Source organism: Chaetura pelagica, unplaced genomic scaffold (assembly GCF_000747805.2).
Source record: "Chaetura pelagica isolate M959 unplaced genomic scaffold, ChaPel_1.0 scaffold240, whole genome shotgun sequence".
In the NCBI taxonomy this organism is placed as follows: Eukaryota; Metazoa; Chordata; class Aves; order Apodiformes; family Apodidae; genus Chaetura; species Chaetura pelagica.
Genome location: NW_009951796.1, coordinates 937,733 through 950,311, shown reverse-complemented (window position 1 = coordinate 950,311; position 12,579 = coordinate 937,733).

The window sequence follows — 12,579 nt, the reverse complement described above, 5'->3', positions numbered from 1 at the left end:
TCTTCCGACTATCTAATCTGTATCTATCTTCTTCCCGCTTAAAACCATTACCCCATGTCCTATTGTAACAGGCCCTACTAAAAAGTCTGTTCCCATCTTTCTTGTAAGCCCCCTTCTAAGTATTGAAAGGCTACAATAATGTCTCTGTGGAGCCTTCTCCAGGATGAACAAGGCCAGCTCTCCCAGCCTTTCCTCATGGGTGAGCTATTCCATCACACTGGTAATTTTAGTGGCCTTCCTCTGGACTCTTCCCTGCCTCAGAAAAACCCTAAGGGACATTTCCAACACAGGCCTGGCAGACAGTGGGGATATTTTAAAACACTCAGCACCTAAGCATTTCAAGAAACCTAAATGAACGAGATTATTTCTTAAAAATACTCCCGGACCAGACTCAGCTGGACAATCCTCATGAGCCTGATTGTTTGCTCCAGTTATTCCCCACAGATGCCTCAGCTCCTGCCATGGAGTGCAGCAGGTTGCAGGGACACAGCTCATATCCTACATCAAACAGGCAACACAAGTTTAGGGCAGCCACTGAAATACCTGTTCAGAACAGATTTGCTTTAAAATGAAACAATCCCTGATTGCTTTTGAAACTCCACCAGCTCTCCTTCATGCACTTTTTACAACAAAAATAAATAAAAAATGTATTAACTGCCATTCCAGGAAGACAACTGCAGTTTTCTCTCTCCTTCCTTTCTCTATTTGTCCTTTAAGAATAACCAGAACTCAAAAGAACCACAAAATCTTTAATGAGTGCCCTTTTTTTACAATCCAAAACATGAAAAGTTACCTCAAATACCAAAATGGCCACGATTCCTACTTCATGGTGTTTCAGAGGAGGCCAAAACAGTCTTAAAGCTTGTTGTACAGACCATCACTTGCAAGGTGCAGAGCATTACGGCATAATTTATGTTGATTAGGCTTTGTGAGGTGCAATAAATCATTGTTTTCATTTGCAGAGCATTATTACAGGAGTGACTGAACTGAAGAAATTCTTCTTCGTGGCCTATAGGAGCAAAAGGTTAATGGCATAATGAATTCCCAGAAAACAAATAGTAGACTTTCACCATCCTTCAGCCAGCAGGTGGTAAATTAGCAGGTAATAAAGTGTGTATGCAATCTGCATTCACAGGCCAATAAATAATAGTCAGGGGCTAGTTTTACCTGCTCTACTTGACAGTGTATTACTGGGACTATATTGCTCCACAGCAGCTAGGAAAGGCACAGAGAGCCAAAGGGAGCTGATTTTGCAGTAGCCTGACTTTTACCACTGATATATGTCAGATATTACCAGAGAAGCATACTTAGAATATTATAGCAATGCTCATAAATTCCACATCATGCTATAATAAAGTACTGCTTCTACATGTGGCAAATGTACATTTCTGTGGTCCCTTCAGCTTGTGACATTTACTCTGCCATCCTATTAATACTGGTGGCATTTCATTCTGGTAATGGCACAGCAGAGGAAAAAAAAAACCCAACAGCAAAAAACTCAACATGTAGCACCACTCTGAAGGCCAAGAAAAAACCCTCCTAAAATCATAGTCTAGCTCCCACTGTGAAAATTAAAAATGTTATCAAAGAATTTCTACAAATGGGCATTTATTATCCATTCAGCCTACAAGACTGGTGTCATGTGTTGATGTTTCCAGCTACAAGAAATACTGCTACATGGCAATGCACTTAAATCAAGGTATTATTAACATGGAAGTACCTTTATATTGTTATTATTAATTGTGATTGTGTTCTTTGCACTAACCAGCCTAAGCTTTCCTTTTTCCAGTATTGGAGGAGAGCAGGCTCCCAGTTAATTCCCTGCTATTGATGGTTCTGTACTACACAAGTCAGGATACAAGGCCTGTGTAAGGGGTACTGTAGTGAATCCCAACGCTGAAACTAAATTCAGCAGCTTGGTTGCAGTTGGGTTTTGTTCTGTATTTCCTGGGAAAAGAAGTATTTTCTGACAGGTAGCTAGAGGTTTTGGATACTACTTGAAATCCTTTCACCCTAAAGAGAAGATGGGTCAGATGTGTCAGGGAGTCAGCACATGGCTTTCTTCAGACTGAACAGATCATACGGTGACTTGTGAAAACCTCATTCTGAGTCCCACGGACCTTGCAACCCGAACAGCCTCACAGGCTTGTCTGCACTGCAAAATGAAGCTGCTGAAGTAAGCCAGGTGGCACCAACTGAACAAGACCCTAGGCCTCCTCAGGGCTCCAGTCTTAAAATATAATTACTGCTAGGGTTTGATATTTATCCTGAAAATCAGCTGCAGTACAAGGCCTGCAGAGCGGGCAGAGTGCTGCTTCTCTAGCATGTGGAGGTGGCAGAGGGAGTCAAGCCTGCTGGGACAGTGGTGGGGGCCAGTGGGAAGAGCTCACACCTCTGGCCAGGCTTCCCAGGGGTGCAGTGTGCAACAAGCACCCCAAATCACTCCCCAGAGTTACTGCAGAAACTGACCCTGGGCATGAGTCAGAATAATGTCGTCGCTATACTTCTGTGTCATGTAAGTTTACAGATATCTGCTGAGAGATGAAAAACTCATATTAAAGCTCTTAGCATTAGCACAAATAACATTCTCATTTGTGAGCTGATTAAAAGGAATAAAACAAAAAAGATCCAACAAAACAGATAAAAAATAGTATCAATGAGACCCCAAGTATGTTATTTCTAGCTTTCAGGAAAACTTGGTGTGAATAAAACTTAAAAAAAAATAAAAAAATTATCCTGTTTATTATGGTTGTTGAGTGAGGGCATGAAAAATCACATTTCTCAAAGTGACAGAACACTACAAAAGCAAAAAAATGCCACCTAATTGACACATGACACTGTTGTTTTGGTTAGAATAACAACTCCCCTGTGCAACAACTATAGACAGATGAAGGAATACCATGATTTAGTCCATACCACATTCATTTTCCATCGTTTTGATTTTTCCATCACTCCAGACTCAGTTTAATATTAAGGTTCTGCTTAGAGCAGTTTAAGTGCCCAAAATGGCTGTATCCAGCATATGTAATACAGGTAAGTGGATCATGCTTTTTGTAAAGAAATCTTTACCCAAGGATGTCAGGAGGAATTGTTATCATTCACTCTCTGGTCATATTGTTGAAGAGATGTCTCACTTGCTCCCATGCCCACATCAGTGCAGATGCTGGAATTAATAGCAGCTTTTTAAAGAGTATTTATCACCTCTAAATAGAGAACATATGACTCAGCATGGGAGTTCAGGGCTTTTATCAAGTGATAAAAAGGGACATTCGGGAGCCCTGCTGGGACAGGCAACAAGCTTTACAAAATCCTTTACTTCTGCTCTGCTTTAAAACCCCATGATTGGGACTGGAATAAAAAGCAGAGAGGTGGTTGTGGATTGCAGTGTTGCTGGAATTTTCAACACTGGCTTTTCTGCCAGGACCATGCAGCAAGTCAGGGTGCACATAGTTGCACATATTTTGAAATGGCCAGGACAACCCACTCCCTTGCATCCAGCTTATTATTTTTAACCCCTGTTTGAGACAGTTTCTAAGTTGTTGTTTTTTAGTATTTCGTAGTTTCCACCTGTATACAAGGGTGGAAAAACATTTTGCAGGAAAAATATCCAGCCAACCAACGACACATACTTATTTCTTCAGTATTTTTAGGTAATATCTACTTGTTGTAGACATGATCTTTCTAAATCATTAAACAAAGCACATTGTTTATGGTATCTGTTCCTCTGCTGGCTGCGATTCTAAGACCCTCCTGCAAAACTGCATCTAGGCTTAAAGAATTTTGTCAAGAGAAATATAGCTATATTGCTTTTTGAAACTATGACTGGCACCTCAGAATCTATCATGGAGCCTTTCAGAGAGCTGAGCTGAGGACAGGGAGCCATTTTGATGCTGCTGGCTGGAAACCCTGCCCTCAGACACATGCACGGGGTGGTTGGACACGGCTTCCCAAATGCCTCCCTTCACTCAGCCCCATCTGCTGAGGTGGCACAGTGCCCGTGTCCCTGAGATGGTGCCAGTTCTGCTCCGTGCCAAGCAAAATGAGTTTAGATGGGCAGTTTGTGAGCAGTCTCTCATCTACAGAAAGTCCCTCCTCTCCGAGGGCAGCGACGCGCAGGTGCCAAGTGCCGCTTTATACTTGATTGCATCTGCTGGTGCTGAACGTGCCAAAAGCAGAACACCTAAATGGAGATGGTATCAAAGAGAGGACTCTGCATGTATGCTTGCCAAAAGACAGCCTATGCTCAAACATAAAGCCATCAGAACAACACAGGGTATCCAACTCCATGTTAAACTAGACGACCTCACAAGAGCCTCTTAAGGCTAATTCAGAATCGACGATGACATCAGGGAACAAAAAAGCCGTGAGGGAGAAAAGGTCCAAGACAGTTTTGCACATACCTGAAGGACTATAAAGCACCTGCAACACTATTACCTTCCCATGATCTCCAGTATATTTACAGTGGAAGAATTAAAAATGTTAAAATAAATTCAAATGCAAAGATGCATGGAAAAAAAAACCCCAGCCCAAGTCTCAACTAGAAATTTCTTATCCCGTCTTCCATTTGCCTGCAGAGATGTTGATGCTCTCCTCATTCTCTTAACAGGCCATCATGTTAAATAGTTGGCTATTTCAGACCTTATAAAGAAAAAACATCACATTTCTTTCCCTCTAAAGCAAAATATTAAAATCATTTAGACACACACCTTGAAAGAAAAAGGTGTTTACTGATAATTTTTTTCCTGCAGTTTCCTCCCTGTCTGACCTCACTTCGTGATAAGCTTCTGGAATTCATTTTTTTTTTCCCCTCAGAGGCTATAAATCAAAATGGATTAGAAAGAAATGTCATTTAATTGTATTTTTTGCAGATCAATAAAAGGTTTCTGTTGCATTAAGAACCATATACACACGCTAAGAAAAAGGCCATCCCTAAAAAGGAAACAATGCTGTCTAGACCAGGCTCAGAAAGGTGTCCCTGGTGGTGCTCATCAGCTCATTATTTCCCCCTCCTGAGATGGGGAAAAAGACTAAACCAGAAAAAATGTTGCCTCTAGCTTGCCACTTCCTCGAGAAGTTGTAAGTCCAGGAAATTCTTCCCATGTTTGTGTAAAGAACAATACACAAGAATTTAATTAATACACCCTAGACCAGCTAATCTCTTCCAGATGCTTTGTTTGCAATAATCAATAAACTCTTCCCAGTTCTTTCTCCCTCTCTCTGCCCTTTTTGTCCATCTGTCTCCATTTATTCTACATCCCAGACCATGAGGATAGACATACTGAGTCATGGCAAGACTTACCCAGCCCCTATTCTGCTCTGGCAAGACTCTGAGGGGACTCTTTGAGCAAACACAGATAAGATGCTTCCTACAGTGGCCTATTAGTAATTGGTCATGATAGATCTTAATCTTTCAGAGAGTTTCACCTCTTCAGTTTTTCAGTCTAATTTTTCTTTAGCTAAGGATTTCACAAGTGATTTTCACAGCATTTTTTATAACAGAGGAAGTATATTATTTTGTTAACACTTTGTATTTCTAGAAAAAAAACTTTAAAAAAATCTCTTCTAGGTGCCTGTAATATATTTAAAATGTTTGCATGTTGTCTGAAAGAAGTGTTATCCTATTCACAGCTGAGGTGGCAAGAACACAGAGAGGCAGCCAGAGCACATTACTCACCATTTTCTCACCTAAACTGTTTATGAAACTTGCACTTGAAAGGAGAGGAACCCATTGCATGATGATACTGCCAGGAGACAGCAGGAGACCCATAGTCTGAACTGTGGCTGTGGGTCCCTAGTGCCTGAGTGCCTCTCCAGGTCTTCTTTTAGCTGTGTAGTCTGCTCAGTTGATACTGGATGGCATCAGTCATTCATTCAAGGGAAATGTTTCTGTCATGCACCAAGACTTGTGTCTGGTGAAAGCATTGTCCTTTTCAAGAACTGTCCCTGAAATCTTCCTGTGCTGATCCCGCAAATCCTTAAACATGTAAACCACTTTGGCACATCCAGGTCATTCCTCCAACTCCCCATAAAGTTCTCCTTCTTCTTCACTTTCTTATTAGGTCATTTTTATCTTCTCAACCTGAGATACACCCATCTTGTCTCCAAAACAGCTCCGGCGAGGCTGAGTTTTAAAACTCATTTCCACGACCCTGTCTCACCTCAGTCCAATGCTATTCAACTCAACAGGAAGGCTAAAAAAAGATCTTACTGGTTTTACTAGAAAGTGAATCAAGCACGTGAACTCAGAACTGCTGAAGCTCCTATGTCAATTCCTGGCAGCCCAGCAATATTGAAGCAACACTTAAGTACCAATATTGTTTACTTTTAGGCAAGTGGAAGCAGTTCTATTGCTCTCAGAAAGACTTTAGCACATACTTAAATTTAAGGATAAGATGAAGTACTTTCCTGAGTATATATTACAGCTGCTTTTAATTATAATAATTTGTTCATGTGTCTTTTACACTGTTGCTATATATCACAAATGTTGAGTTGCCAACAGCTCCTAGCATTTCTGCACTTTCAGGATGCTGCTTACTTCATCAGCACAGACTGTGCTGCTGTTTTCATTCTCCAAAACAGCCTGACTTTATGACTCTGTTCATTTCACACCTGGCAACACAGAAAATGCAGAGGTAATAGAGGGGAAATCCTTTAACAATCAGTAAAATGACTAGAACTGCAGTGGTGATGTGTGTTATTTTCTCAAGCAGCAATAAAATGCATGTGAATTTTCAAGGGAACTACAAGTCATTGTTTGCTACTGTGACATGCCAGCATATGCTCATGTTATCATTTAATAATCTGGAAGATAGCAGTCATCATAGCCCTCACAGAGCAAAATACCAGGAAGGCAGGTGCTGCAATACAAAGTAACTCCATGTGAAAGGTATAACATGCTGATGTTAAAAGCAGATTTTATGTAGACATACCTAAACACAAAAGCTCATGAACATACGTAGGCATATAAATGCATGACCTTCTATTGCTCAGAACAATGAAAAAGCACAGAATATACTTTTACCTAAAAACTGATGGAAAGTTTAGGCCCTCGAAAATAAGTCCAGTAATGACTTGGCAGAATTTCATGTTTGTGGTTTCATGATGTTTACTTGGTCACAGTGTCTTCTATCTTAGTCTTCTCTAGCAATGACACATCTCTTCCTGACACTAGAAAGATAAAATGTATGCTTTTATTTAGAAACATTAAGTAAAACTAAGCTTTAAGTTACTTATGCTCAATAAATAATACATGTTCACTAAGTGTTAATAAACTTTTACTAATTAAATTTGGCAAGATTAAATTAATAAATTTCTAAAAACTCCAAACTGGTCACATAACAGACTTGCATGTGTATATAAAGCTTTTGGGAGAAAAAAGTGTGTTATTTTAGTGATATCTTGTATGATGTTCTTAACCCATTGCTTCTAGTAAAGGCTCTTGCCTTAAAAATACCCTTCCAAAAATGTCATGTGCAAAGAAATAACAAGTGTATACTCTAATGACTTTATGCTGCCTTTTTTCAGGGAAGGGCAAACTTGTAGGGGCCTTAGGGAAGGCAGGAAACAAATGTCATCTTTCTTTTCATATAATTGTATACCCCTGTGCTTTATGTAATCAGAATGAATCCTTCAATTTGCTACATGTTTAGCTGGAAGAATAGAAGGCATATGGAAAAAGGGCCCCAGGGGCAAATGATCTCACTCACCTGGAAAACAATGTGTGTGTTAATAGAGTAATTTGTTAATTAAAGATTCTAAGATGTCCACCAAAGTCATTTATTTCTGAATTACCACTTCCTAGAGTTAAACAAGATCCCTGGTAAAATGTAATTAGAAAGTCTATTTTTCCTCTGCCTCAGTTGTTCCTGAGTACAATCAATTTGACAAGTATCCCAAGAGTTACCTCAGCAGCAGATGGTCTGTGCACAAGCCCAATCAGCACCGTGCACCAAGAACAAAAGAGATAAAACAATTTCACGCCTGTCACTACAGCTCGAAGATACAGTGTTGGATTGAATTACCTTCAAATTAAACTCCTTCCTGGCAGTGGAAGACAGAACAGGAATAACTGCAGAAAAAAGAATAAATTGTCATTCACAAGCACAGTGAATTTGTTTTTTTCAGGAATGCTTAAAACATAGGTGCTGTTTTTTCAGCTCGTGGTAGCAAGTATGAATACTTGGCCATGAGGATCTACCCAGCAGCAGATTCCCCTGATACCTAGGAATACTTTCCATTTCAACTATGCAGCAGCCCCTTACAAAACTGAGAGCTGACTAGGTTTTTTAAGAAATTATCAAAGAATTACTGTGTTCCATGTTGAGAACCCTCCTAAATCTGTTTTGTTCATTTATAGTTTTTAAAAAGGAACAAACACAAATTACTACCTTGCACTTCAGATCAGTAATATGAAACAAATACATAAGTAAACCACAGGTGTGTGCTATTCAGCAAAGTCCTAATTTCCCAGGCTTTCCAGGGGGCTTTGCAGGTTGTTATGGCAGGAAGAAGGAAGAATTGTTCTGGTAGAAATCACTCTGTTCCGCTCTGGCTCCTACTGCTGCTGTTGGCTGTGTTCCCAGGTTTATCCCCACGTGTGGCACTTGGTCCTCCATCCTCCCTGAGGTAGGAACAACAAAAGATGAAAGAAACCTGTATTGTGGAGTGGTAGGGGACTGGGGGTGTTTTACAGAAGTCCAGACCAAGGTGCAAAATAGAATAGACCCTTATAGTTGGAAGGGACCTACAACAATCATCTACTCCACCTGCAATGCTGTAGGAAGATGAAGCTCACAGCTTGTTAGACAGTGGGGTACTGAACACTGCATGGTATGGTTACTTCTTAATGGAGGAATTTGGCCAAAACTGGTGGCAGATGATGTGTGAGTTACAAGTTATTACAGCAGAGCTTCCTTTGGAAGAGACACAGCAAGATTTCAATAGCTCCATTGTCAGATCCCCAGGAAAACTATGAAAATCTGTACCAAAGGAAACTCTCTGTGTATATTGTCATTAGTGTCAGGGACCTCTCAGGCAAATGCATCAATAAAGAGCTATTCTCAGCTACTGGCTGATCTTAGATGAAAGCATTGCTTGTCACATGCATACTCTCTTCCAGCAGGTGTTGGTCAGTTTGCTTACAAGGGATTGCTCCTTTAATTAATTGAAGATTGTTCTTTTCATTAAACTTCTAAACTTAATGTTATAAAATTTCACAGTTGGTATTAAGAGCAAGCTGTTCTCTTTGCATTTATATGCTCCTTGCCATCTATAAAGTTCTATTTACAAAAGCATAGCTGGTTTTAGTGATTAAATCACATAAATATCTATTTCTAGACATAAAAATCTAAATCTGCCACTTTAAATTTTTGAATCAAATGCATATTATGCATCAGTCAGGGAACATACTATGAACTTGAATACTCCTAAACACTAATCCACTGAAAAATTATTTTGCTGGAGTAAGCACTAAAAGAAGAGTAATTAAACTTGACAAAAAAATAATACAGCAGGAAGGTTCATACTCCCAACACAGCATGTAAGCCATGATAGTCCACAAAGGCATATGGTAAATAATGCTATTCTGTATGCCAGACAACCAGTATTTCTGAAAAAAAGTTACAAAAGTCTCAGCATTACAGTAGCAAAACGTTACCATGTGGGACTGATACCTTTCTGTGCTGGCCACTCAAAGTTCAGCAATTCTGACATTCCCTGTCTTCCTTCTGTTTAGTATTTTGTTTTTCCTTTTGGCATTTGGCTTGTCCAGCCATTGAGAGCTTTTAATATCTGTTCACTCTGCAGCTCCAAAAAGTGTATTTCTTGACAGAGGAGATTTTTTTCTTCCTAAACTTTCTGGACATTGTCATCCCTTTCTTGACTTGAAAGAAAATCTCTAGTACACTGTGAACACAACAGGACAGACTCTTCTGTTGAATCTAAGAAAAGGAATGCAGCCCTGCCAGTCTGCCTGTCCCCCACCCCCTACAGAGGGGCTGTCTTGCATAGGACAGCAGGCTGAATCACTGTGATCCTTACCTCAGATAAGAGGTAGGGGCAGAAGGAACAGACAGTTGTGTCAGCCAAGGCATCAGCCAAGACAAAACTCTGGCTCCAGGCTTGGGGATCTGCACTGCAAACTTGATGACTGGCAATGAGCACGACTTCTGGAAGGGGATGAAGATTCTGTGCCCTGGGGTTGGAGGGATGTGACAAAACAATGGAAACGATTACACCTGAGAAATTTGCGTCAAGATCAACACACCGGGTTCTTCTCCCTTCCCTTAATTAATAAGTAATAAGAGCTTGCAAAGGTACCAATCAGAAAATTATTGATGACCTAGCCCCATCTCATCAATTAGTACAAATTAGTTCTAGAACCCTCTGTTTTTCTGGAAGAAGTGACCAACAGCTATCTGGATGGTTCGACAGGCCTGAATCATCTCTCCTCCCCCAAAAGGGGATGCCTTTTAGTAAGACTTGCACCTCTGACTCTGTCAGATGTTTTTGTTTTGTCTTTGGTACCTTCACCTCAAATCTATGCAGCTAGTGAATTTATCAATGGCTATTCAGAACTTGTTAGAATTGTCACATCCATACATCATCTTTACTTTGTTTTAAAACTGCCTCAGTGAAAGTCCTTGCTAGGGTTCTGAGGTGGGCAAAGTGCTTCAGTGGAAGTCCTTTTGGTGGGACTCTGAAGCAGCAACCTTGAAAAGCTGTCTCAGTGAAAGTCCTTGCTAGGGTTCTGAGGTGGGCAAAGTGCTTCAGTGGAAGTCCTTTTGGTGGGACTCTGAAGCAGCAACCTTGAAAAGCTGTCTCAGTGAAAGTCCTCTCTGGGACTCTGAGACAGGCAAATGTTGTCTTTTTGATGTGACAACAACCAAGCATCATTTTCGAGTCCAAAAGTCAGATAAGGAAGTAATCGAAGGATCCACCACACCTGTCAACTTCTCTGTATCAAAACCGGTAAAGTTATTTTCTCTCTCTTCCTGCATCCTGCTTAAGTGTTCTGTCTAATGCCCATTTTGCTTCTGACTGTGGTTAAACAGCAACTCTTAACTTGTCCACCTCACAGCCTCTTTGACCTTGGACATTTTTCTTCTAAACTCTGGCCTGACAGAATACATGTAGTGCATAACTGACACATCAAAATAACATGCTGACAATTTCCAAGTTTATTTCCATAACGTAGACCAATATGCAAGGAGGAAATATTTTAATACCCCTCCCTGAATCTTTGCAAAGGATTGTCAGCTTATTGAATGTTATACAATAAATAAATAGGGAATGTGTTTCTGCAAAGGTCTGTGACTTTGTTTGTGTACAACTCCCTGACCCAAGCAAAGACTTGCCTAATCCAATGTTTATAAACTGCTTAAATATATTTTGCCTATATCTAAGGTTCTCAGAGAAGACTAGGGATATTGATGGGGTACTGATGAGGTGAGAGTGCAAATTCACTCTTGTTTTTGCTCAGCAAGGACCTTGTGGAAGTCCTTGCATTTCAGTTTTGGTTTGGGGAATAAACCTACCACCTGCTGCAGTATTTCCTCCCTGCTATAGCCAGCTCATACCAAGGTAAATTGATTTGTTATAGCTTGTTATCACCATCACTGTCTCCTCCAGATGCAGACTGGAAATTTCCCTGCTCACAAAGTAGTGAGGAGTTTGCAGCAAGCTGGTGCTGACCAAAAGCTGAGCAGTTATGGGAGGGATTTTGTGGAAGACTAAAATATTGGAGAGGCTCTCTCGTGTTCTTATAAAGATATCCTGCCACTTCACTAAGAGAGGAACAAAGGGAAAACTGCTCTAGGAAACAAAGGACAGAGAGAGTGAATGAATTTTCTAGTAACCTGCACACTTCCTTGATAAGGAACAGCAGGGCCATTGCTGCAGAGGTCTACAGAGGAATCCCATCACATACTGCCAGCTCAGCAATCTCTGTCTTAGATATTGTGTTGCAGAGCAGTATTTGCAAGCTCAGGCAGAAGTCTAAAGATATTAGTTAGGCACTAAAATGAAAAGGCTGAATACAATTACCTTTTCTAAAAAACTGATGTTTGTGCAAACTAAAACAAAAACAGGAGAATACATTAGTGGGCTAAGATGAATCGGTTAATTCCAATTCTTTTGCGTAGGCTGTTTATCAGTGGGAAATGCACCTAACATTAAACACATTTTCATTTCTTTCTACGTGGAAATATTTTTAAAGGGAAATCTGACTGAAAACCATGGATTCTACTCTGCCAATTCAGTCTGTGAACAGTACTTTGAAATATGTTTCAGGCTACAAACAAACTCTATGTTCTTATGGCTCCTGGTAGAGCAGTCAGAAAACTGATGGCTGGCAAGTCAATAAGATAATCTAATTGGACCAAAAGAAAAACTTGAAAATCAAGATGTTGAACCCAAGTCCAGAACAGACCTGCCACTAGCCTAACTACCTTAACCTGGAGGAATAAGAAAGTTCTGAAGACTTTTGACCCGTTCCTTCTGATAAATACAACTTAAATGTAAAACATTCATTAAAAGTAATAATTCCCTTAATGTTCACAAGTGAAAAGGTTTCACTTGGTG